The 24,020-nt window shown below is 42.0% G+C and overlaps 1 protein-coding gene across 2 annotated transcripts in view; it reads right to left on the minus strand.

The window, feature by feature from the left end:
• PRDM10 (PR/SET domain 10) overlaps positions 1-19,327 on the minus strand; it is an 80,956-nt gene extending 61,629 nt beyond the window's left edge. For both annotated transcript variants that reach the window (XM_042475091.1, XM_042475090.1), the window contains exon 1: positions 19,220-19,327. The gene's annotated coding sequence lies outside the window, so the exon portion shown is untranslated. The remainder of the gene's footprint in view (positions 1-19,219) is intronic.
• Positions 19,328-24,020: the final 4,693 nt, after the last annotated feature.

Raw genomic sequence — 24,020 nt, forward strand, 5'->3', positions numbered from 1 at the left:
GGACATATTGCATCCCCAAATAGGTTCCGCACCTTAGATGCCTCTTTCGGACAAAAACCCAGAGTGGATTCATCGTCCAAATGACCTGGACACCACTAGCTACCACCATTCCTAAATATCTGTCAATCAGTCATGGAAGACAATGAAGATTGCAAACAAGTATCTTCATTCTTAGCATTCCCCAAATGATTCTATGATTCTAGGTGTGACAGTCCAGTTTGAGGAATCTTGCACTTGAACCTAAATGAGCTTCCAGAGAATGCAAAATCGGTTTTGAAAGGAAATTCGAGATGCAACACTTGCGTTTGTGCTGACCAGGAGGGGGTGCTCTGTAGCAATAATGCTTGTGGTACATTTTCCCCCACACACAACTGAGCTACCCTATGCTATTTCACAGAGCACATTATCCCACTATAACAAAACAAAACAAAAGATCAAGTTTTAAAATTTTGTAAATGACTGGTTTTATACAATATTTCACTCATATGCATGACCTTTGGAAGGGATCCCCAAATAACTGGTTTGTCCAAGCACCCATTAGATGTCTTTCAAAACCCATCACATGAAGAAGAAACATTACATGGGAACTGTCATTGTGTGCTAAAAAGAGATCCCTAATTAATTTGCTTTAACTTTCTAGTTCAGTATTCATCTGGCTGCTCTGATCAGTGACTCTTCTTCCTCATTCCACATGTGCAGGCCCTCCTTGCAGTTGGCATGCTGAGAAAGACAGAGAATTAAACATGAAGCTTAGAGTCCAATTTCCATAAGCTCAAGAATCTTGACAAATTACTTCCATGTACGGCTTTATCTACCCCCTTGCGATTGTAACCAAGCGTCCCAATCTGCCACTGGGAATCTCAGAAGGGTAATTTACAGCTCCGCCGACTGGTTCAGACAGTCATTCAGCACCTTTCCAATCTTTCCTCTCCAGTGTCATTATTAAATCACAGGCCTAGGAATTAGTGCAAGGCTGAGGCCATTTGATTTTCAGCAAGTCCAATTAACTTTGTTTTATACTGACTGGCTGGCGGGAACCTTGGCCAATGCGCAGGAAAGAAAGCAAAAGGCTCATCGCTGACTCCTCCACCCATTTGAATTTGAAATGCACATTATTTTTAGACATAATTTATGCCCACATAATGTCATTTGGTTTGTAAATTAAGGAGTGTGGGGGGAGAAAAACAAGGACTGAGCGTGCGATTCATCTGGCTAGAATTATAAAACTCCTACATTTTTTTTCTACAGAAGAATCAAATCAATAATGTAGGAAAGGCAAACAGTAATGTCTCTCAGCAGAACGCTAGAAAAATCAACTATATTGGTTTCTGAAAACAACACAGTACTGATTTCTTTATATGAATGGATTGTATACTTTATTATAATGCCAGATGCTGCCTCTGTTTTGGTGGTTCAGGCTTAGCAACAGATCAAAGGCTGCCAAGTTAATTTTGTCCTGACATAAGAGACGCTGAAGAGAATAGGGTATTCTGTGGTATATGTTTCAGGAAAGCTGTGACATTGGTAAGAGACATCCATTAAGGTTTATGGCACGGGTGCACTGTTGGAATGAAATTATGGGCACTCCCTTGAAAAGAGGAACACCTGGCAAGTCTAGATTCATCAGTAGCAAACCCAAAGATATTGATCTCAGTATGCCAAGGCATTATGGGGAAAACAGTGCTGCAAGGCTCAAAAACAGCTTTAACCAGACCAGAGAGTCTCTACATCCCCAGTGAGATTTTTATTTTTATTTTATGGCCTCAGCCTCCTGCAGTGCACCAGAGATTGCTCCTGAAACCCCTTCAATTTCACATTCACTTTTGTTAGTCAACACGGCAGGCCAAAAATCAGCTCCTTCTGGTACATATGGTGTAATCCCTTGGACCTGAGGGTATTATGTTGAAAAACTAAGCGATCAGATACTGTCAATATTCTTTAAACATTTCATCTTTTGCAGTAACAAGTCAGTTTTTTACCCAACAGGGCATCTGTGTTAGCAATCTCATTTTAGGGGCCTCTGTAAGGTGTTAAGGGCTCAAACCAGAGACTTGGCCAACAAGGACTACACACATTCTTTCCTACACCATGGTGGCAGCTTGTAGGTAGTGTAAAAGAAACAGCTGGCCTGCAGATGATGGAAGGGTGGCAGGACACAACAGGTATCCTTTCAGCATAAGATGACCAAGGAGCCAACAGGATATCCTTGGATCCTATAAAGCTACAAAGTATACTTTGGCTTGTCTCCTTCTGCAAGCACCTGGCTACCATGGACAGCTGAAGTGGATATGGGACATTTACAAACATACATGTGCTACTACAGAGCTTTCTCTGCCATCTCAGGCATTTCATGTGCTAAGCACTAAGGTATATGCTGGGACTTGTATATGGATTCAGCTTGACAAGGTTCCATATCATCAAATTTCTGCAACCCATTTAGCTAAATATACTTAAAAATCCCTATACAGACCTTTGTTAAATATCAAAGTCAGGATCATTCATGGTATGTTGTTGTTGTTGTATTTCTTACATATGATGATCCTAAGGCGAACCTATTACAAGGTCTTCTTGGCAAGTTTCTTCAGAGGAGGTTTGCCATTGCCTTCCCCTGTAACTGAGTGTGTGTGATTTGCCAAAAGTCACCCAGCCAAGTGACTTCCATGGCCAAGCCAGGATTCAAACCCTGGTCTCCCAGTGTCCTACTCCAGCAATCAATCCACTAAGTCATTTCTAGTTTGGGTGTGAAAGCTGGACAATGAAGAAAGTTCACAGGAAGAAAAACATCATATTTGAAATGTGGTGCTGGAAAAGAGTTGTACAGATACCATGGACTGCTAAAAAGACAAATAGATGGGTCCTAGATCAAGTCAGGCCTCTCACCAGAAGCCAAGAAGACTGAGCTCGGGTTGTCATCTGCAGATATATCATGAGATGATATGACTCACTGAAAAAGATGGTAATGCCTGGGAAAGTGAAAGGCAGCAGGAAAAGAGGAAGACCACACTATAGATGGATTGATTCAATCAAGAAAGCCATGGCCCTGAGTGCAAGACCTAGACAGAGAAGTTGATGACTTAAGAGGCCTCCCATTCACAGGATCACTAAAAGTGGAAGTAGACTTTGACAGTAGATAATAACAACAAATATAGACCTTCACACTCAACAACAGATCTGAGAAAAGACGTCTGGGCTTGCTTACTTACCCACATACATCCTGTTGCTCTTTAGCCCTAACCATACTGCAAGTAAATGCCTGCATGGACCCACGGTCTAAGCAACCTGCCTTGCTGGCAAAGGCTCGGCTCCATGCTGAACCACTTGAGAAACCATCTGCAGCTCAGACAATGCCTCAACAAAATGTTGTTACAGAAATATGACCATAGATGAAGTGTGGATCCAATACAATTTTTTTTTTTTTGCAGTGCTGTATCTTGTGTTTTCATTTTTGTTAGTTCCTTTCTTTTGAGAAATACAGTAACATTTTATTTTTATTTATTTATTTTAAAAAATCAAATTGCTGTGCCCAGATCTCTACACTGATACTTTGGGTTACTTTCACAAAGGATGCAAATCTTGTTCACATACACAATTTTGGTTTACATACCTTCCATGACTGATAGATACATTGACTCATAAAGCACCCATCGGGATTTTTTTTTAGGGAAATGTCAAAGTACAGAAATAAAATTTGTGGTCTCAGAATTGCTTTCATTATCTGACGTGGCCAAAAAGTACCGCAATACTATTGAAACCAAGTCGGTACAGACCTTGGAGAAAACAGAGCAGGTGTATCAGAACAGATTAGGACTACAGCTGTTCCATGTGATTCTAAAATCCCTTAACATTACGTTGAAATAGTTTATTTATTTTTTCCAGATTCTCAAGGGTTTAGAATTTGTCTCTTTTTCAAGTCAACAGATGCAGTAGCTGAATATTCGCTCGGTTTGTGAACTGCCTTGCTGGTACCCTTTATGCTTATTTCTCCTTTTTATTTCTATACAGCACGCAGGCAGTTGACAGCTACCACCGCAAAACGCGGAACGCCAACAGCAGGATGTCAGAGTGACAGCTTGTGTTGTATCAGAAGGAGAAACGCATGCCGCTTGCTGCAATGTGAGAGTGATGCAGCCACATCAGCCAATCCTTTGCAGGTCTGCAGCATCCCTAAGGATAGCCTCCTACAGCAAGGTAGCAGCGTAGGCGTGATGCGAGTAAGAGACTGTATCAGTTCAGAAGGCTGACATTACAGGCTGCTTCAACAAATGGCAGGCGAGTGGAAAAAGGATATAAATGCATTGTGGCATCATCCTGAAGCAGGAAAGCAACGTCATGCTGACAGAAGGCTGTACAAACAAAACACTAAGATGTAAAAAGAGGCCTGTACATTTTCCTTATTTACATTGAGAAAAATCTGGTTTAAATTGAGTGCAATCTTGTCTTGGGAGAATTCTTTAACATCTTGTTCTGTGATTAATTAACAGAGTCGTTGCTAATAGTTACAGAAATTGTATATATGAAGAGCTTGGAGCATTTAGGAAAAAGTGTTGTGATAGGAACACCATCATCTCAATACAGAATGTTCAATGGCTCCTTGTCATTTCAGAAAACTGGAGGAAACTGCCTCTTTCTTAAGAATCCCTGCGGATTTAGTTTTAAAAGTTGTAATCTGTGAACTTTTAAACCTTTTTGGTGCTTCCAAAACTTTATCATAGTCAGTGGCACAGTTTTTGCCACACTAAGACTCTATTAAATCCATTCTTTCTCCCTCCTAGTTCCAATTTATACCGGAAGGTCAGCTCATCTCTTTTGATGTTTCCCCCGTTTCTGTTTTAACACTGTGTCAGGAAGGTACTTTTGATTCAATCCTGTATTACCAGTTCCAAGGCCTTGCTTATGGAAAGGCTCTGCACAAAAAACAATCTCACCCAACTCTTGAAGTTCAGTTCAAAGGAAAGATGAAGGGAAACTAAAGCATGTATCATACATTAGATTCAAACCTGTGTTTGAAATATAAGGTTCAAAATGCAGTAGTTTTTCTAGAAAATGTTTAATTAAAAAACTTGGTGTATTAGTTCTGAAATTTAAAAAATAAATCAAGGATGAAGAAATAAACTGAAAACTGGAAATCTATTTCTATTTCCAATATGCTATGGTTTTCAAATGTTTGTTACAATTTTCAGGTTTACTGCAGGTATCTTCATCCCGTCACTCAGAAGAAGAAAAACAAGGCTAACCAAATCCCTGCCCCAAATCAAAGGCTGTTCAAGAGAGACATAACTACCAGTCATGTCCATCTCCGTGGTCAATACCCATACTAGTTCAAAACCAGTTCGTATAATATTATGTCTTGGCCTCATCATACACAACAAATCTCAGTAAGAACATATGGGAAATTGTGGATGCTTATCATTAATCTTATTTTGCTTTTTATTTTGTCCGGTCCAAAGCGTTCACTGCAATTTCCCCTGGCAAATTGTGCGTGAAGGCTGAAAAGAGTGGAGAAAAAGTGTAGTATATTTTGGAGAGGATAGTGATAATCATAAACTTTTCTAGGGTGGCAGTGGTAAAAGGGGGCATAGAATCGTCTGCCACCTTTTTTAATATTAAACAATTAGTAGTAGTTGTTGCTGCTACTGCTATTCCTTATTCTTTAGTTTACAAGAAAGAAAACTCCAAGAGCCATTGAGAAAGATTAGTAAATGAAACAATCTTTGCCCTCAGTCTACCAGTCTCAAAGTTTTGTCACCAAAGGAAAATGGCTTGGGAGGAATAAAGACATGTGGCGGTGAGGAGATGGGACACCAAGCATTAGATATTCATTACCAATTCCAGAAATGAAGACCCACCATTTTGTTTTTACCCAAGCAGAAATTGGGTGTTAGATATGTGATATTTGCACAATGACCATTGATTCATCAAGCCTCCATTTTCCATCCTCGGGACAAATCCCATGGCTTAAACCTTTAGCCAAGTATTTGGACTTCAGTACTTCTCCTTCTCCCCTTCTGTGCCAAGTCAATATCACACCACATTGTTATAAAGCCAATATTCCGCTTTAACTGCTATGACTGTCTCATGTGGACTTCTGGGGTTTGTAGTTCTCTGGGTGAGAATTCTTAACGCCCCTCCCTAAACTGGAAACCCCAAGATCCCATAAGATGCAGCAACATAACAGTGTAGTGTGATAGTCTACTCTGATTCATTATCATGTTTCCTGGTGAAGGGTTCTGAGGAACATGAACACTTGTACACTGCTGGAGAATTGTGGTTGGTCCTAATACAGTGTGCCCACACCATATGCAGGCATACTATATGCAGCTTTCAGCTTATGCCATGGCAAAAGGGTGAATGGTGCACACACCCGTGGCATTCACGCACTGTCACACTGCGAGCATGAACCCCATTATATCCAATGGGGCTCAAGCATATGCATTTTTTGCCTTATGGGGGGGGGGGGTGTTTCCAGAACGGATCCCCCGCCAAAGGTAAGGGCCCACTGTATAGATACTGTTCCATATACGCCCACTGTTCTGATTTAGCAGAACAGTTCTGTTTAGTCCTCTATCAACAGACCCCAATTTTGTAAGACAGCTTCCTGCTCCTTGAACTTTTATTGTGAGCAGGAAGGTAGGATGGCTTTAGAGAAGATTAACAGAAATACTGAATTTAAAGAATAGTTTTTAAAAAAACAGCATATAATAGTAAAAAACCACTACAATGCACACAAAGAGAAGCAACTCTAGTGCTAACTAATATATGTCAAGAAATGTGGAAAACAAAATGGTGGAAAATAGACTAGAAATAATCAATATATATATATCCCCAACCACCAAAAAGGAGACACAAAACACTTCAGTAATTATAGAACCATAGCGTTAATTTCCCATACAAGTAAAATTACGCTCAAAATTCTTCTGCAGCATGGACTCCAATCATACATGGTGAGAGAAATCCCAGAGGTGAAAGAAGGTTCAGGAAAGGTAAAGGCACTAGGGAACACACTACAAACATACAATGGTTAATAGAATGCAGCAAGGAAATCCAGAAGAAAATCAGCATGTGTTTTATAGCCTATAGGAAAGCCTTCAACTGCATAGATCACAAAAAACTATGGATGGCTCTTAAAATCATGGGAGTGCCCCCATATCTGATAGTTCTGATGAAAAATCTGTACTTAGGACACGAGGCAACTGTTAGAACAGAATTTGGGGAAACAGAATGGCTCCCATTTGACAAAGGGGTCAGGCAAGGCTTCATTCTATCATCCGTATTTGTTCAACTTGTGTGCTGAAAATATCATAAGAATAGCAGGTTTAGACTCAGAAGAAGAAGGAGTGAAGATAGGAGGAAGGAACATCAATGATCTTAGATGTGCACAAGAGACACCATTTTAGTAGTGGAAAACATCACAGACTTGGAACAATGACAGAGGAAGGACAAAGAAAAAAGTGCAAAGGCAGTCTTAATGCTGAACATAAAGAAAACAAAAATAATGACCATCAAAGAAATGCACAAGTTCAACCCAGAGAATGAGACAATTGAAATAGTTAAAGAGTTCCTGTACCTAGGATCAAACATTGATCAGAATGGTGACTGGAGCCAAGAAATAAGATTAGGAATGGGAAGGGCAGGTATGAAAGAACTAGACAAGATCCTAAAGAGTAAAGATATACAACTGAGCACTAAAGTTAGAATTGTCCAAGCCACTGTATCAACAAGATGAACAAATAAGGATGATAGAATGAAGCCTTGCCTGACCCCTTTGCCAAATGGGAGCCATTCTGTTTCCCCAAATTCTGTTCTAACAGTTGCCTCTTCTCCTAAGTACATCACCATGTACAGATGTGAAAGGAGGACAGTGAAAAAAGCAGATAAGAAGAAAATCAACTCATTTGAGGTCAGTTGCTGGAGAAGAGTGCTGAAAATACCATGGACAGCCAAAAAGACAAATAAGTGGGTCCTGGAACAGATCAAGCTTGAAATCTCCCTGGAAGCCAAGATGATCAAATTGAAGCTGTCATATTTTGGCCCTATCACGAGAAGCATGAATTAGTGGGAAAGACAGTAATGCTGGCAAATGAAGAGGGTAGCAGAAAGAGAGGAAGACCCTACTCCAGATGGATACACTCAATTGGGGAGGTCACGGGTATGAATTTACAGGACCTGAACAGAGCAGTGGAGGACAGGGAGGCTTGGAGATGTCTCAAATACAGGGTCGCCATGAGTAACTCGAGGGCCGTTAACAACAAAAAGGAGTAATATTTGGGTGGTGGTCTTGGGTTTCAATAAAGCTATACATTTTGTCTCTCCTTTTGATGCAGTAAGACAAGATCCAATGTCTATAAATGCCGAAGTGTACTCTTTTTCAGGGATGAATGAACCAAGACTATGGAGAAAGAAGAAAGACCAATCTATCCAGTGCAGATACTGGGGAAATTATAAAATGCATTAGGCGGATCTTTTTTTAAAAGAACCTATTATGCATTAAGCTGTTGTTGCAGTGATTCAGGTACTGACTTCACCAACCTTCAAGTTTGAGAAATTTCATTTGAAAATAAATCTTCTCAGACATATATTGAACTGATGGAGTCTGGATCTGGAGAATGAAAAATGGGCTTTTTGCCATTTTTATCACCAAACCTATTATATAGAAAAGTCATTTTTCTTTCAAAGAGTCACAGCTCATGAGTGATAAATAAATAAATAAGGCTGCCAGCCTTTACTGGGTGTTTAGCTCAAATTCTAACCTTTGTAGTAATTTTAAAAAAGGTGTTTGTGGTGGAACTGTTTGATTCATTTTAATAATATTTCCGAGTTGATCATTCTCCTTAATTTTGTTTCTGATCTGGAAAAAGAAAGAAAAGAAAGATGGGTTCAGGCTGTAGTCCTACACATATTTATTTGGAAATTTCATTCCGATTTATTTGGAAACTTGTCTGAAAGCAGTGGGCTCACTTCCGAGCAGATAGGTAGAGGATTTCCTTGTCAATAAGGAAACCTTCACTCAGAAGGGATCCTTAAAAGACATATAGGCTTTCTCTCTCCTGTCTTTCTTTCCATTATGACTTAGGATTCATTCACAATTCACATGGCAAAAGAATGCATATTCAGTGTGTAGCATGAATTATACATTAAAGCAGGAAGTGAGAAGATGCATGCAAGTAAAAATGCAGTTGAATGTACTGAATTCTAAGCATATGTCCATTAAATATGACCACCTGTCTTCAAATAGGCATCTCTCTTTCACATCTTATAAAGTGAACCATTAGACAAATAAGTATAAAAGCAACCAGTGTGCTTGCTCCAGAAAGTATGAAACAGCCTTTTGATGCATTTGGACATAATGCTACATATGTGTTCATTTTAGTCTTTGTATGCCAATGCAAAGCAATGTATACATCTAAAAGCTGCCTAAGTGTTGACTTACTATTCAGACTCAAGGTGGGGCCAACCATTCGGATGTAGGCACAGGTTCGTCTTAAAGAACCCTAAACAACTGGGAATGAGCCAAATGAGGCTGGTCAGGTAAGCGGAATTCAGTTTCATATAATAGCTGCTCCAGATCTGAGAAGCTTGGGAATGAAAGTGGCAGATTGACAAAGTCATCAATGGTGCGTGTAATGATCTTTATAGAAGGGGGGAAAGTCTGTCCTGATGCCATATAAACATCCAAGGAGAAGACCAAAAACTGGCCTAGCAGCCAAGAATGCCCCCAAGGAAAGGTTTGCTAGCTGATGGGTGCTATCAGAAAAATCCATTAAAAGACAATTGAGAATGAGGCAAATGCTGGTTAGGTGAGTGGGATGAAAACAATCCAATGGCAAGGTGGAGAAGAGACAAGCAAAGACAGGACTAGGAGCTAGAGATGAGGGGTCAAGCAGATAGTAGCAAGATCTTTTTTTTTTTTTGATTGCTAACTCTGTGACACAGAATGCCAAAGCACATTATAAAGAAATCTCAGCCAACAAGGGCCATGGAGGTTCTGTCACCATCAAAGAAATATGAGTAGCATTCAAATTGTCTTGTGTTACAAGTAGTGAGACTCAGGAACGTGTTTCAGTTCCACAAGCGCTTGCTCCAAACAAACTTGTGGTGGACAGGTGCCCCCAAGAAAGGATAATTTACTTTAGATCAATGATGGATGAAAGCAGCAGTCGTGAAATTGCCTTGCCAGAACTGTCCCCAACTAGTGTCTCCTGATAACAAAAGAATTCTCAATAAAGAAAACGAACTAGGAAGGAGATAGAATATTATGCCATCAATATATGGATCACAGCAATAAGAAAAACCTTCCATGTACATCTATGCATTTCACCCAGCTTATAGATCTACATTTGTGTTGTATTATTATTATTATTATTATTATTATTATTATTATTAAGTTTATTTATAAACGTTGTAAATTTAAACGGCACTGTACATAGTAAGTAGCAAAATACAAATAAAAGCCTGCCTGCGGCATACAGTCTAAAAACAAAAGAAAGAATTTATAGAATAAGCAAATATATAAAATCTATGTGTGCACAGCAACCTAGAGGGAAGACAGGCCTGGAACTGTACCAATCGTCACTCAATGACACAGTGTCATAAAGCCACTATTTTAAGCAAAAGCATTATCCTGTTCAACATGTACAGACCAGGACTTATCTATTTTAACCCCAGGATATGGAATGGCAGGGACATGGGTTAGGGATCCCTGTTATAAGCTTGACAATTGCTATTAATGCCACATTGCCATCGCCAAGGCCTGGATACTGAAGGAGAGGTGAGTTTCCTATAGAATGATGCTGTGGGTCGCCATGCAGCCTTTCAAAGCAAAGTGGCTCATTATGCCTAGACGCAGCACCACAAATACCTGCAAAAAGCTACATCCCACTCTTAATATAATTATCACAGTATGTATAGGAAGGTAAGTCCATGCATTTGCTGAGAGCTTTTTGGCACAAATATGCTCTCGCAGCAGCAAAAGTGCTGGAAAGTGGTCCTGCTTTATAACTTCATTGACTACTGAGTCACGACTGCTGCTTCTTCTCTGTGTTCACATTCATCAAACACACTTATTGTTTCAAGAAACTCTGAGCTTGTGGCTTTTGGATGCATGGAAATAATCAGTGTTCACCTACAGAATTTATATACCATATGTGGGACAGAAATAGAAAGTGGGCATATGGTTAAAAAAAGAACATATCCCTGTGATAGGAAATAGCCTCCGATACCTGAGCAACTTATATAAAGGGGTATGTGTGTATGTTTTAACAAATTAGTCGGGCTAAGGCTCTCCTACATCATAGGTCTTTGAACAACATGACCATATAAACAATTTCCTTATTATTGCTTTATGAATAAAATTCCAAACAGGACACCAGTATAGCACAAAGACTTATCTATGTACTGTATCTGTAGAGATTTCTGAAACATAATGTGTGTTCTCTATGTAGACATGACTAGAACCTCCAACTATATCATTCCTGTTCTCTAACAGCTGGATAAGTCATCCAACATTAGGAACATTGGGCAGGTTTTGACCCTGTTGTAAAAAATTTCCTAAATACGTAACAGTAACTCTACTTCCTCATATAGGAATGAATGGCAACCATTCACTTACATGACACCTGAATTTGGGCACACAAGGGCAGTGTGAGATGACAGGGCAGCCCCATCCCCACCGTTGTTTTCTCTGCATCAGTAATCCCATTATCTGACAATTTCCATCTGAATTCTATTTCTTGGTCATACTAGAATGCATGAAATGGTAGGGATCTGGAAACAGATTAGCTCTAAAGGCATCTTGTCACTGAACACTAATGGCACTCATACACTCCTACTATTCTGATGGCAATGACAATTCTGGTAATCCTTTCTCTCCCCCACCTTTCCAGATGCTTTTAAAATGTCCCAGTTTCTCCCATTTCCCTTTTCTCCCCAGCTTGTGGAACAACAAAACAAAAAAGATTGGCAAGGGTTGCATGACGCGGGCTCTGTTTTCATGGGTTTGAAACTGCAAGGTAATTGTAATTAGTGTAATTATTTGTTGTACTGGATTAATCCTATTTCATGCTGTTCTCCTTTTTTTAAAAAAAAGGAATAAAGCTTGGGGGAAAACATAGATGGCTGGGGAGTCCAAATAGAGCTAGAGGGAAACAAGGTTTGCAGACATAAAACGGTTATTTAGAAAGGGAGGGAATCTTAAACAATACAGCATTGGTGGTGTGTAGTTTATATTGGGGAGGGAAAGGAAACAAAACAGGAGCACTGCATGCTGCTTGCTGTTGCTTTTAAGCTGCCTATCTTTTCTAAGAACATATAGACTAGAGCGGCATCCCCACTAAGAAGTATCAGTCTGACACCATTTTAACTGCTATGAACTCGTGAAATCTGAAGTTTATTGTGGCACCAGAGCTCACTGACAGAGAAGGGCCCTATAAAGACAGGCCAAAATAAAGCTACTTCAGGTCACTTTGGAGGTACAGTGTTTCAATGAGCATGCGTCCTAAGAGTCTGGAAGCGGCACCAAAGTGGCACTCCAGTCCTTTGGCTTTGGTGCGGCTTCTGGATTCTTAGGACGCAGGCATCATTGAACACCATACGTGGTGCCTCGGGTTACGAAATTAATTCGTAACGCGGCCGCTTTCGAACCCGAAAAGCCTTCGTAGCCGAATTCCATAGGCGCTAATGGGGAAAAGCCGCGATTCCGTGCGAAAAAGCCGAAAAAGCACAAAAAGTTTTTTCGTAACCCGAAAAAAACATTCGTAACCGAAACAATAATTCCCTATGGGATTTTTTCGTATCCCAAAATTTCGTAACCTGGGTATTTCGTATCCCGAGGTACCACTGTACCCCAAAGTGACCGGAAGTAGCTTTTATTTTGGCCTGTCTGTATCAGGCCAAGGCTAAATGTCCACATTTCTAAAAGTCCACAGCACTACCTGTGACAGTTAAAGTGGTGCCAACTGGATATTTCTGCATGGGCGGCAGCCTTTAAAGGGCATTCTCGTTGCAATTCTCACTGCTCTCTCTGTTTTGCTTCGAGGTTTAAGGCATCCCATGGAAAATGTGCCAGGGACAGGGCTGCTGTTAAAAAACAAAGGAAGAAGAGGAAAGCTTCGTTGTCTCTTCCAGTGTCTCTAAGGCAACTGCCAAATTACATAACATAATGTACTGTGCGGTAAAAGCCTTGGAATCCAACAAAATACAGTGGGTTTTCGGACTATGTGGCCATGTTCTAGAAGAGTTTATTCCTGACGTTTCGCCAGCATCTAGCCACAGATGCTGGCGAAACGTCAGGAATAAACTCTTCTAGAACATGGCCACATAGTCCGAAAAACCCACAAAGTTATGGATGCTGGCCATGAAAGCCTTTGACTTCACAAAATACATTGGGATCGCGGTTATCTGCTGGGGCTGGTTCCAGCATCCCCTGTGGATAACAAAATCCGTGGGTGCTCAAGTCCATTAAATACAATGGCAAGCAAAAAATGGCGCCCTTTGTATAAAATGGGAAACCAAGGTTTGCTATCAGGAAGTCATACTTTTTTTGAATATTTTCAAGCCGTAGATGTTTGAATCTGTAGATAGAAAAACAGTGTGTAAGGAGGGCTGACTGTAATGCATGGTTGGCATGGTTAGCTCTTGGCCTGTTCAGCTCTGGTGAAAAGCAGCTTGTTGTTCATCCCATGCAGTCCCATCTGATCTGCACAGGACTTGCAGGAGTATAAAGGTAACTAGAAGAGAAAGACACATTTCCAAATTTATTCTCCAATACTCATGCAGCATACAGAATTGGCAAGCATGTCTATTAATGTCCTCTACCGAGGAAATAAATAAATAAACCCCTGATCTTAAAAGAGCCTTGCTCTGAAGCTGGCTTCACAAGCTTGTAACAATTTGGTTTGCACAGCTGGTAATGACAGCAGGTGGTCACAAACACATTAGAAAGGTGTTTGGCTGCTACGGTGCAAGCTAATATGAAGGAAATCATAATGGGTTTATTTTCCACAGAGCCAAACAACAAGCAGCAGGTTAACAAAATTTAATATAAGACATATACCAGAAATGGTCACCACCCACTAGCGTTATGTAAATGAAATCTTTTTGTCCATGCATGTTCAGTCCAAAAAGCACAACGCGCCACAAAGTCTTTGCTCGACATTGCAAGTGTACACATGTCTGCTCAGGATCAGAAGCAAACACCAGCTTGATCAATGGGACTTAATCCTATGTAAGTATGTATATGACTGCAAACTAAATTGGGATCAAAGTGTTACAATACCAGCAAAATAGCAAGAAAAGGTGCTGCACTTAAGGTTGCCATAATCATAGTTTGGCCAGATTTGATCTAGACTGCATACATACCATCTTGGACTACTATCTGGCCACAGGTCCCATTCACACTGCAGAATTATAGTGCTATTATTCCACCTTTACTGCCATGATTCAGTCCTTTAAAACCCTAAGATTTGCAATTTAGGGAAGGGCATTTAGATGCTCCATTGCCTCACCAAACTACCAGTCCCATAATTCCACAGGATGCAACTATAATAATAATAATAATAATAATAATAATAATAATAATTTATATTCCGCTTAATCTCTAGGAATCCAAGCGGATTACAACAGTAAAGCAAAATACAGTTAAAAGAGAATACATTAAAAATCCCAAGATCCCCATCCCTCCCCCCAGTCATAAAAACATAATTAAATTCTAAAAGGAGATTAAACCAAGAAAATAAGTTAAAAACATTAATATACAGTTAAAGTGGAATAATAGCATTAAAGCTACACCGTAACAACGTACAATCGGCCCTCTGGATCCATGGATCCTTCATCCACAGCTTGGAAATATTTTTTTGAAATATGAATTCCAAAAACCAAACCTTGATTTTGGCATTTCATATAAGGGACACCATTTGTACTGTCTATTCTCCTCTATGGGTCTGAAACATGGGTCACCTATCACCAACACCTACGACTCCTTGAACACTTTCATCAGCACTGTTTACACACAATTCTAAATATACACTGGACTGACAATGTGACAAATGTTGCTGTCCTTGAGCAAGCAGGGATCACCAGCATTGAAGCCATGCTATTGAAGATGCAGCTGCGCTGGGCAGGACATGTTTCTAGGATGAAGGACCATCGCCTCCCAAAAATAGTATTCTATGGTGAACACGCCACAGTTCAGCGTAAGAGGGCACCCCAAAGAAGAGATACAAGGACTCCCTGAAACAGCATCTCAGGCTTGGCCAAATTGATCACCAACAATGGTCTGCTCTGGCCTCGCATTGGGAGGCATGGAGACGCACTATCCACGATGCTGCAGCCTTTTTTGAAAGCTCACGCCGAATGAGACTCGAAGAGAAACGACAACGCAGAAAGAACCACAACCTGGAAACATCATCCAAGGAGACTTTCTGCTGTGCTTTGTGCAACTGGACTTGTTTATCTTGGATTGGCCTTTTTAGTCATCAACGCGCTTGTAGAAAGCACAGGATCATGAGTCCTTCCTGAATCTTCATTCGCAAAGAAAAGCCAGAGAGAAAGTATTTAATGGGATTTGAGCATCCACTGATTTTGGTATCCATCCCCATGGATACATGCAAGCAAACCTCAGCGGTTACCAAGGACTCACTGTATTGTGGGTGGGCTCCTCGATTCCAAGGCTGTTGTTTCAGGGTTTTTCGGGGGGGGGGGTACTTTTTAAAAATAATTCTCTAGCTCCTGTAGAAGTTGAGATAAGAAGCGAAATGCAGAGGCACTTTTCTGTGAAACTGTTTTCCAAGACATAAAACTGTTCCTGACTTTCAGACACAAGAGAAGTGAGATTAAGAGGGCATTCACACTCATATATTTGTTTTGTTCCAAGGAGATGCAGATTGCTGTGCTGACGCATATCAGGTTTGTTGTTCCCATTTTGTTTTGGGTTCGCGAATCTCTTCGAGTCATTGTAACCCCTGTGTTATTCACACACGCAATTGTTACGGGTTAAAATAGAGCCGCCTCCCTTCCTTTCAAAGAGAAGCAATGATACAGAGTGATCTGAATCAGTTCAGCTTATTCACACTGCCAACAATGCAGATCTTTCAAAAAAAATTGGAGGGGGGGGGGAAAAGTATCGAATATCCCAGGATAAGGGGGGGGGGGGGGGGTTCCAGCCCCTACAAGTGCATTGAGTGCATTCAGTACATATGAGGACAACAAGGATTCAACCCAGATTATTTTTGTAGTGTGAATGGGGCCTGAGTCCTGTAGCAGTGGAGGCATAAAAGAAAGGGAGAAGAGGGAGGGAGGGAAAGAAGAGTGTGGCCAAAGGAGTGTGACAAGGGAAGGGCACACTGGAAGTGTGTGAAGAGAGGCAAGGGAGGAAGAAGGAAGGAAGGTAAGTGAGCTGTGCAAACCGTGGCATGTAAGACACCAGGGGAATGTGCAAGGTGAGAGTGCAAAGTGAGGTGACAAGAAATAGAGGGATGGGAGTGTGAGTGTTGCAAGAAGCAGAGTGCAAGCAATAAGGGAACGGGGTGACCAGACATTATCTTTTTCCTGGACCTAGAATCATAGAGCTGGAACCTTCTCTTCTCCAGACTAAACATCCCCAACTCCCTAAGGCGTTCCTCACAGGACATGGTTTCCAGACCTTTCACCATTTTAGTCGCCCTCCTTTGGACACACTCCAGTTTTTCAACATCCTTTTAAAATTGTGGTGCCCAGAACTGGACACAATATTCCAGGTGGGGCCTGACCAAAGCAGAATACAGTGGCACTATTGCTTCCCTTGTAGACCAGGGGTCCTCAAACTCCAGCCCTCCAGGTGTTTTGGACTTCATCTCCCGGAAGCCTCAGCCACATTCATGGAAGTCCTGTGCCCCTAAACCCAGTGAATGGGGGGAGGAGTGTATTTTCAAGCCATGGATGCTTGAATCTCTGGAGGGCCGACTGTACGGTTTGCCAGGCACCGCATGGCACAGCCGGAGTTTGAAATGCCGCAGCTTCTCCTAAATCGTCCTGCATCCCTCTGTGTGTAGTGACAGATCCAGCTTGTCTTGAACATCTGTAACACAGGGGGCTGTGAAAGGCACCGCAACTAATGAATTATTGGAATGTCTGAACGAAACAGTTAATTTTATCAATTCTTCCCTGCCGCTGAATTGGTTGCCCCAGTTTCTGCGGTTCAAAGTTGTCGGATGGTTGCTGTGGGGGCAGCAGTTGCCATAGCAATGCGCGATCGCAGATGCCGAATCGTGTGGTCACAAGGAACCAACCTGTTCAGCATCAACAGGGCAATTAAAAGAAAGATGCAAAATACCAATAAGGACTGAAAACACAAGGGTAGCGAAATCTTCAGGGTGGATTCCCATGTGACTTTTTACATTTTGCTATCTTGAGAAGACAGGCAGGCAACCCACAGGGCTGTAAAGGCAGAATGTTTGGATTTAAGCTACAGTCAGCCCTCCGTATTCACAGGTCTTTTTTCATCCACGGACTCAAGCATCCAAGAGATGGCATTAAGGGCCTTGCCTCCAAACAGTATAGTCAGCCTTCCATATCAATGGATTCTTTATTCACAAAAAATATAAATCCCAAAAAGCAAACCTTGACTTTGCCATTTTGTATAAAAGACACAATTTTACTACTCCATTGTATTTAATAAGACAACATCTATGGATTTTGGTATCCATGGGGGGGGGTGGTATCTGCTGGGGTTTGGTTTTAGGACCCTCCCCTCCATGGGCACCAAAATTCGTGGAGGCTCACATCCCATTAAATATAATGGCATAATATAACAGCGTGCCTTATATAATAAAATGGCAACACTTCATAATTCCCCCCCCCAAAAAAACCCCTCTTACTTCTTTTATTAATGGTTTTGTAATGTATTTCACTTGTATTGTTTTAAGCATGGTCTTAAATTCATGGTTTATTTTTTAAAAAATCATGTTTTCTTCTTTAAAAATGTTATTATTAATGCATTTGTAACCTCTTTTTTAACTTGTACTGTTTTAAATGTGTTTGTCAACCGCCTTCTGGGGACCTTTTTCTGGAGAAAGGCGAAATAAAAATGAATAATTAATAATAATAATAAATAATCTCATGAATTTATTTTTTTAAAAAATCTTATTCTTGTATTAATGTAATAAAAATAAATAATAATAATAATAAAATTGAATAATAACAACTTCATTTTTTAAAATCTTATTTCTTTTATTAATGTTTGTAACGAAATAATAAATACTAAAATGATAATAGCTAAATAACAATAATGAAAAATTCATATTTTTAAAAAATTAATCATATTCTTTTATTAATGTATTTGTAGTGTCTTTTAACTTGTGCTGTTTTAAGTGTGTTTTGGGGGACCTTTCTCTGGAGAAAGGCGGAATAAAAATGAATAGTAATAATAAAATTATTATTATTATTTCAATGTTTTTTAAAATTAATCTTTTATTAATGTATTTGTAATGTCTTTTAACTTGTGCTGTTTTAAGTGTGTTGTCAACCGCCTTGGGAGACCTTTCTCTGGAGAAAGGCGGAATAAAAATGACGATGATTACATTTCTCTGAGGTAAAAAAGAAAGCCCCTCCAAAGCCCCGCCCCTCGCAGGAAAAAAGGGGGCGCGCGGAGGCTCCCAGCCAATCAAATGGCGCCTCTGCGCCGAACCCTCGGGGTCCCCGCCCCTTTAGAACGCGAGGGCGCCCAAGGCCCCAACGGCTGGCGCCCAACGGTCATCCTCCCCGGCCGCCCCAACCACTTTCAAACGGGGGGGTGTGACGTAATAGCGAGGAGTTTTTCTCTCTCCAAAGTGGACTGAAGAAGCTGGAAGGAGGATATCCGCCCCAAAAGGGGTGAAAACAAGCAACCAAACAAGGAACAGTCTCCTTCGGTAAAGTGAAAGGAAGAGGGGGGATTAAGATGGCTCCGGCACCCCCCTCTCGGCTCCAGCGAGGTGCCGGGGCCCGGACTGTACCAAGCAAAGCGGAGGGGAGGTAGCCCTTCCTTTGCCCCCCCGTCCGGGGCAATGGGGTGTCCCGACCAAGGCGGCGAAATGGGGAGCGGACTGTACCTCTCCGCCAGGGAGGGGTGACCACTAAGGCCTCTTCCCCGGCGCCATCTTGGGTGCGACTAAAACAATAAAAGCACGCTTAAAAAAAAAGAGGAACCCTTCACGGAGCCTTTCGGGAGCCTCTAGCCCAACGCCTTCCCCGGACCGGCCCATCGCATTACCTTGAGGGGGGTTCCGTGACGGCGTCGCGTCCAAAGCGGCTCCCAGGGCCCCTGCGAAGTCCAAACCCGCCCACCTGCCCTTGGCCTCACAATGGTAGCTGCAGAGCGGGGGCGGGCGGATTCTCATTAGCATAATCTGCCTAGCAACAAGCGCCGGCGGCGCGCGTTGATTGGTCCTCAGAAAGGGATGACGCCGAAAATAGACCCTTGGTTCCATAATGAAGCCTAGACTTCGACCATAAAACCAGTGGAAGGAGGGACGCCACCGCCACCCCCGTCGGCATTTGGGGGCTTCCAATGTTCAAAGCATTCCGTCCACCAATCGCAGTCGAGCTCTCATCTGTGCGACGGTCTTTCTAACCAATCAGAAACGTCGTCTCTTCTTGAAAGCGGCGTTTCATGAAGGAAGAAGGAAAGGCTAGAGGGGTCTATATAGCGCCCTCTGCTGGAAGGGCGGCGAGATGCGGATCGTGTCTTAGTTATGTGGAAATTCTGCATGCTGCCCTCTGCTGGAGGGGCGGTGGAACTGCACTACTGAGCTTGAGGAGTTTAATAATAATAATAATAATAATAATAAATGTTATTTTTACCCCGCCTCTCTCAGGATCGTTACAGTGGCCTACAATACGATTAAAAACACCATAAAATACACCATACATAATAAAATACCCATGGATCCCAACACAACGCCCTAATAAAATACCCTTAAAAATAACGAAATCCAACTGTCAACGCAGTTCACGCTGAGGAGACGGGGAATTCTGGGAATTGTACTTTTGTGGTGCCACAGCGCTCACTGCAAATCAGTAGGTGAAAAGGAATCTTGCTGCATCTGAGGAAGTGGGCTCAAGTCTACAAAAGCTCCTGTCGCAAATGTCTTTCGGTCTCAAAGGTGCCACGACATCCCTTTAGCAATAGATAAATAGCGTTTGCGGCTTTGAGCTTTGCTGATTTGGTTATTCACATATTTTATTAACCGGTACTCTCTAGGAATCTCTAGGTCCTCCAGTGCAACTCTATGGTCAATTTGAACCAAAAAGTTGCACTACAGGAGCTAGAGATTCCTAGAGAGAACACTCCGCTAGGCATTTGTAGCTCCGGCGCAATTTTATGGTCAATGTCTGGCGGATGTTGACCACAAAGTTGCACTGGAGGACCTAGAGATGCCTAGAGAGGTGTTCCCTCAGGTAAAAACATAGCGTTTTTGTTATTTGCAGCTTCTTCACATTCACGGGGGTCCTGGGCCCATAACCCCAGCGAATGTGGAGGGACATATGTACACTTCTATACTGTTTATCAATCCACTTGCTCACTCCCTAAGCGGTTTGCAAAGTGTAAGCTAACTGCCCCTAATATACTGAGTACTCATTGCAGCGACCTTGGAAGGATGCCAGGCTGAGCCAACCCTGGCTGGTATCGAACTCACAACCTTGCGACTATGAGTAAGTGGCTGCAGTACTAGCATAAAAAGGCCAATGCGATTTTATGCTACATCAATAAAAGTATAGTGTCTAGAGCAAGAGAAGTAATAGTGCCACTGTAGTCTGCTCTAGTCAGGCACCACTTGGAATATTGTGTCCAGTTCTGGGCCCCACAATTTAAAAAGGACATTGAGAAACTGGAGCCATGTGTCCAAAGGAGGGCGGCTAAAATGGTGAAGGTCTGAAAACCATGCCTTATGAGGAGTGACTGAGGGAGCTGGGGATGTTTAGCCTGGAGAAGAGAAGGTGAAGAGGTGATATGATAGCCCTGTTCAAATATTTGAAGGGATGTCATATTGAGAAGGGAGCAAGCTTGTTTTCTGCTGCTCCAGAAACTAGGACCCAAATGGAGCTATGGATGCAAGATATAGGAAAAGAGATTCCAGCTCAACATTAGGAGGAACTTCCTGACAGTGAGGGCTGTTCAATAGAGGCACACACTCCTTCCTTTGAGTGTAGTAGAGTTTCCTTCCTTGGAGGTCTTTAAGCAGAGGCTGGATGGCCATCTGTTGGGTATGCTTTGATAGAGATTTCCTGCATGGCAGAATGGGGTTGGACTGGATCAGGGCCCTTGGGGTCACTTCCAACTCTATGATTCATCTGTTCTCATGGCTCCATATCTCTGAACAGATTCAAACTGCCACCCACACAAACGTGGGCAACATGTGTCCTTCCTGATGTTTGTGTCTCAAATTTATTGCCCAGAACTGGGAACTCGGAGCGACTCACAACATTAAGAGAACAACTAAAAACATACAAAATGGTATTTATTTATTTATTTATTTATTTGGAGTATTTATACCCGCTCTTCAGCCACAAAGGATCTTAGAGTAGCTTACAATCGAAAAAGACATGACACAAAAGGAGAAGGGAATGGTGGCAGGTACATTAAAATGGAATTAAATTATTACTATACAGTTTACAAAGATAAAACTGATTAAAACACAAAAATGATGCAACACCCCAAGCGGGTCCTGTTGTTGAAGCGTGTCCCCCATCTTCCCTTAACTGTACTAGCAAAGGCTGATAGGAGCTGCAATCTGGAAACATCTGGAAGGCCACATGTTTCCCACTTCTCCAGGAGAAGAAACAAGCATCATCTCCTCTCGAGTTTTCAGTGATGGAGGGCATAACTCTGCATTTGAATCCTCCGTAGCGCCAACAGTTATGCAGATATCAGAGAAGGACAATGAGAGAGGCGTTTGGCCATTGAGATAATCAATGAAAAAGAAAAGAAATTGAGGAAAGGAAAGAAGTGAGTAGGTGAAGTATCCAGATTCATATAGCGAGTCAAGAGACATCTTAGGAGCCAGTGCGGTGAAGTGGTTTGTGTGCTGGACTGGGACTTTGGGAGACCAGGGTTCGAATCCCTGTTCAGCCGTGGAAAACCATTGGGTGACCCTGGGCACTCTCAGCCTCAGAGGAAGACAATGACAAACCTCCTTTGAACCAATCTTGTCAAGAAAACCCCTTAGGGCAGTGATGGTGAACCTATGGCACGCGTGCCAGAGGTGGCACTCAGAGCCCTCTCTATGGGCACATGTGCCGTCGCCCCAGCACAGAGTTTGCCAGAGTTTGTTACTAGAAAGCCAGAGGGACACAGGACTTTGCAATAAATAAGTGGGGTCTGGGTTGCAGTTTGGGCACTTGGCCTCTAAAAGGTTCACCATCACTGCCTTAGGGTCAGTGTAAGTCTGAAACCAAACCACACAACAACAATGCAAGCTTCTTGATTCAGCTCCCTTTCAACCTTGGCAAATTTCCAAAAACAATGCTACACAACAGCTTCTTTCCTCGCCGCTCACAAGGTGAATATGGGGAAACTCCTGATATCATGCAGTACTTTCCCTTCTAAAAAACAGGGGGGGGGGGACTTCCACTTTCTGGGTTGCATTAACATTTATAAGTGACTCATAAAGCGAAAAGGTGTTCTTTGTGTAAATGCCCATTGTCTCTCCTGCCTAAACCACGCTTCCCTAAGCAAGGCCTGTGTGTTTTTTATCCCCCCATTCCTCATGTCTTAGGTATTTAACAACATTCATGTTGTGTTCCTATGCAGGACGGATGGCTGCCCTCCAGAAACTAGGATGCTTCCCTCCAGGTTTGCTTGCTGGATACAATGCTTGCAGCTTTCTGGCGCTGGCTGCCTTTTGGCTTCGGAAGGATTCCTGGACATGCCTGACTGGCAGCCTGCTTTGGAACGGCTTGAGAGGAGGGCTAACACATAAAGGGAAGTCATTACTATTTTATCAGACGCACAAAAGCACCAGTGAACACTGGTTGGAGGATGCGGAAAGGTCGGTCGTAGGATGAGTGAGTGAGTGGGGAGATGGACGAGAGAATAATAGCTAAGCCTTTCCATCTTTTCATCTTAATGGATTGGCTGGGGAAAGCCGGATGTTAATGTTGCGTCTTTACCTCCTCATCTGCACTGCAGGAATGCAGACAGCCATCCGCATCTGCGGGTTTGACTTTTGTGGATTTGGTTAGTCGCTGATTTTATTAATACATTCTCTTTAGGAGCATATAGGACAGGTCCTCCAGCACGACTCTATGTCAACTTCCAGCAAAAGTTACACTAGGAGATTCGTACAATCATAGACTCATAGTGGTGGAAGAGACCACAAGGGCTATCCAGTTGAACCCCTGACCATGCAGGAACTCTCAATCAAAACATTCCTGACAGATGGCCATCCAGCCTCTGTTTAAAGACTTCCAAGGAGCGAGACTCCACTACACTCCTAGAGAGAACACTTCTCTAGGCATTTGTAGATCCTTCAGCACAATTATATGGTCAACGTCCGGCCGATATTGACCATAGAGTCGCAATGGAGTACCTAGAGATTTCTAGAGAGGTGTTCTCTCAAGTAAAAAAATAGTGGTAGAATTCAAAGATATAGCTGTGTTAGTCTGTAGAATCAGTATGCAGAGAGATTTTGTAGCACCTTTGAGACTCACTGAAAGAAAGGAGTTAGCAGCATGAGCTTTCGTAGACTTCAGTCCTGGTCTTGCCTCATCATTTCACAGGCCAGTTCACAATGTCTTTGTTCACTTACGACCATTCATCATTGAAAGTGGACTTGCTTCTTCATTTCCATACACAAAGGATTTTGAATTTGAATTGACATTTTTGCATACCAATGGCATATATATGTCTGTACCTTACTTCCACTCCACCAAAAGTATCTGAGGAAGTGGACTGAAAATCCTACAAAAGCTCATGCTGCCAATTTCTTTCTTCCAGTTAGTCTCAAAGGTGCCATAAGAGCTCTCTATGTAAAAAATAGTGGCTTTTTAAAATTTGCGTTTTCCCCCCACTT

This window comes from Sceloporus undulatus, chromosome 6 (genome assembly GCF_019175285.1).
Source record: "Sceloporus undulatus isolate JIND9_A2432 ecotype Alabama chromosome 6, SceUnd_v1.1, whole genome shotgun sequence".
Taxonomy (NCBI): domain Eukaryota; kingdom Metazoa; phylum Chordata; class Lepidosauria; order Squamata; family Phrynosomatidae; genus Sceloporus; species Sceloporus undulatus.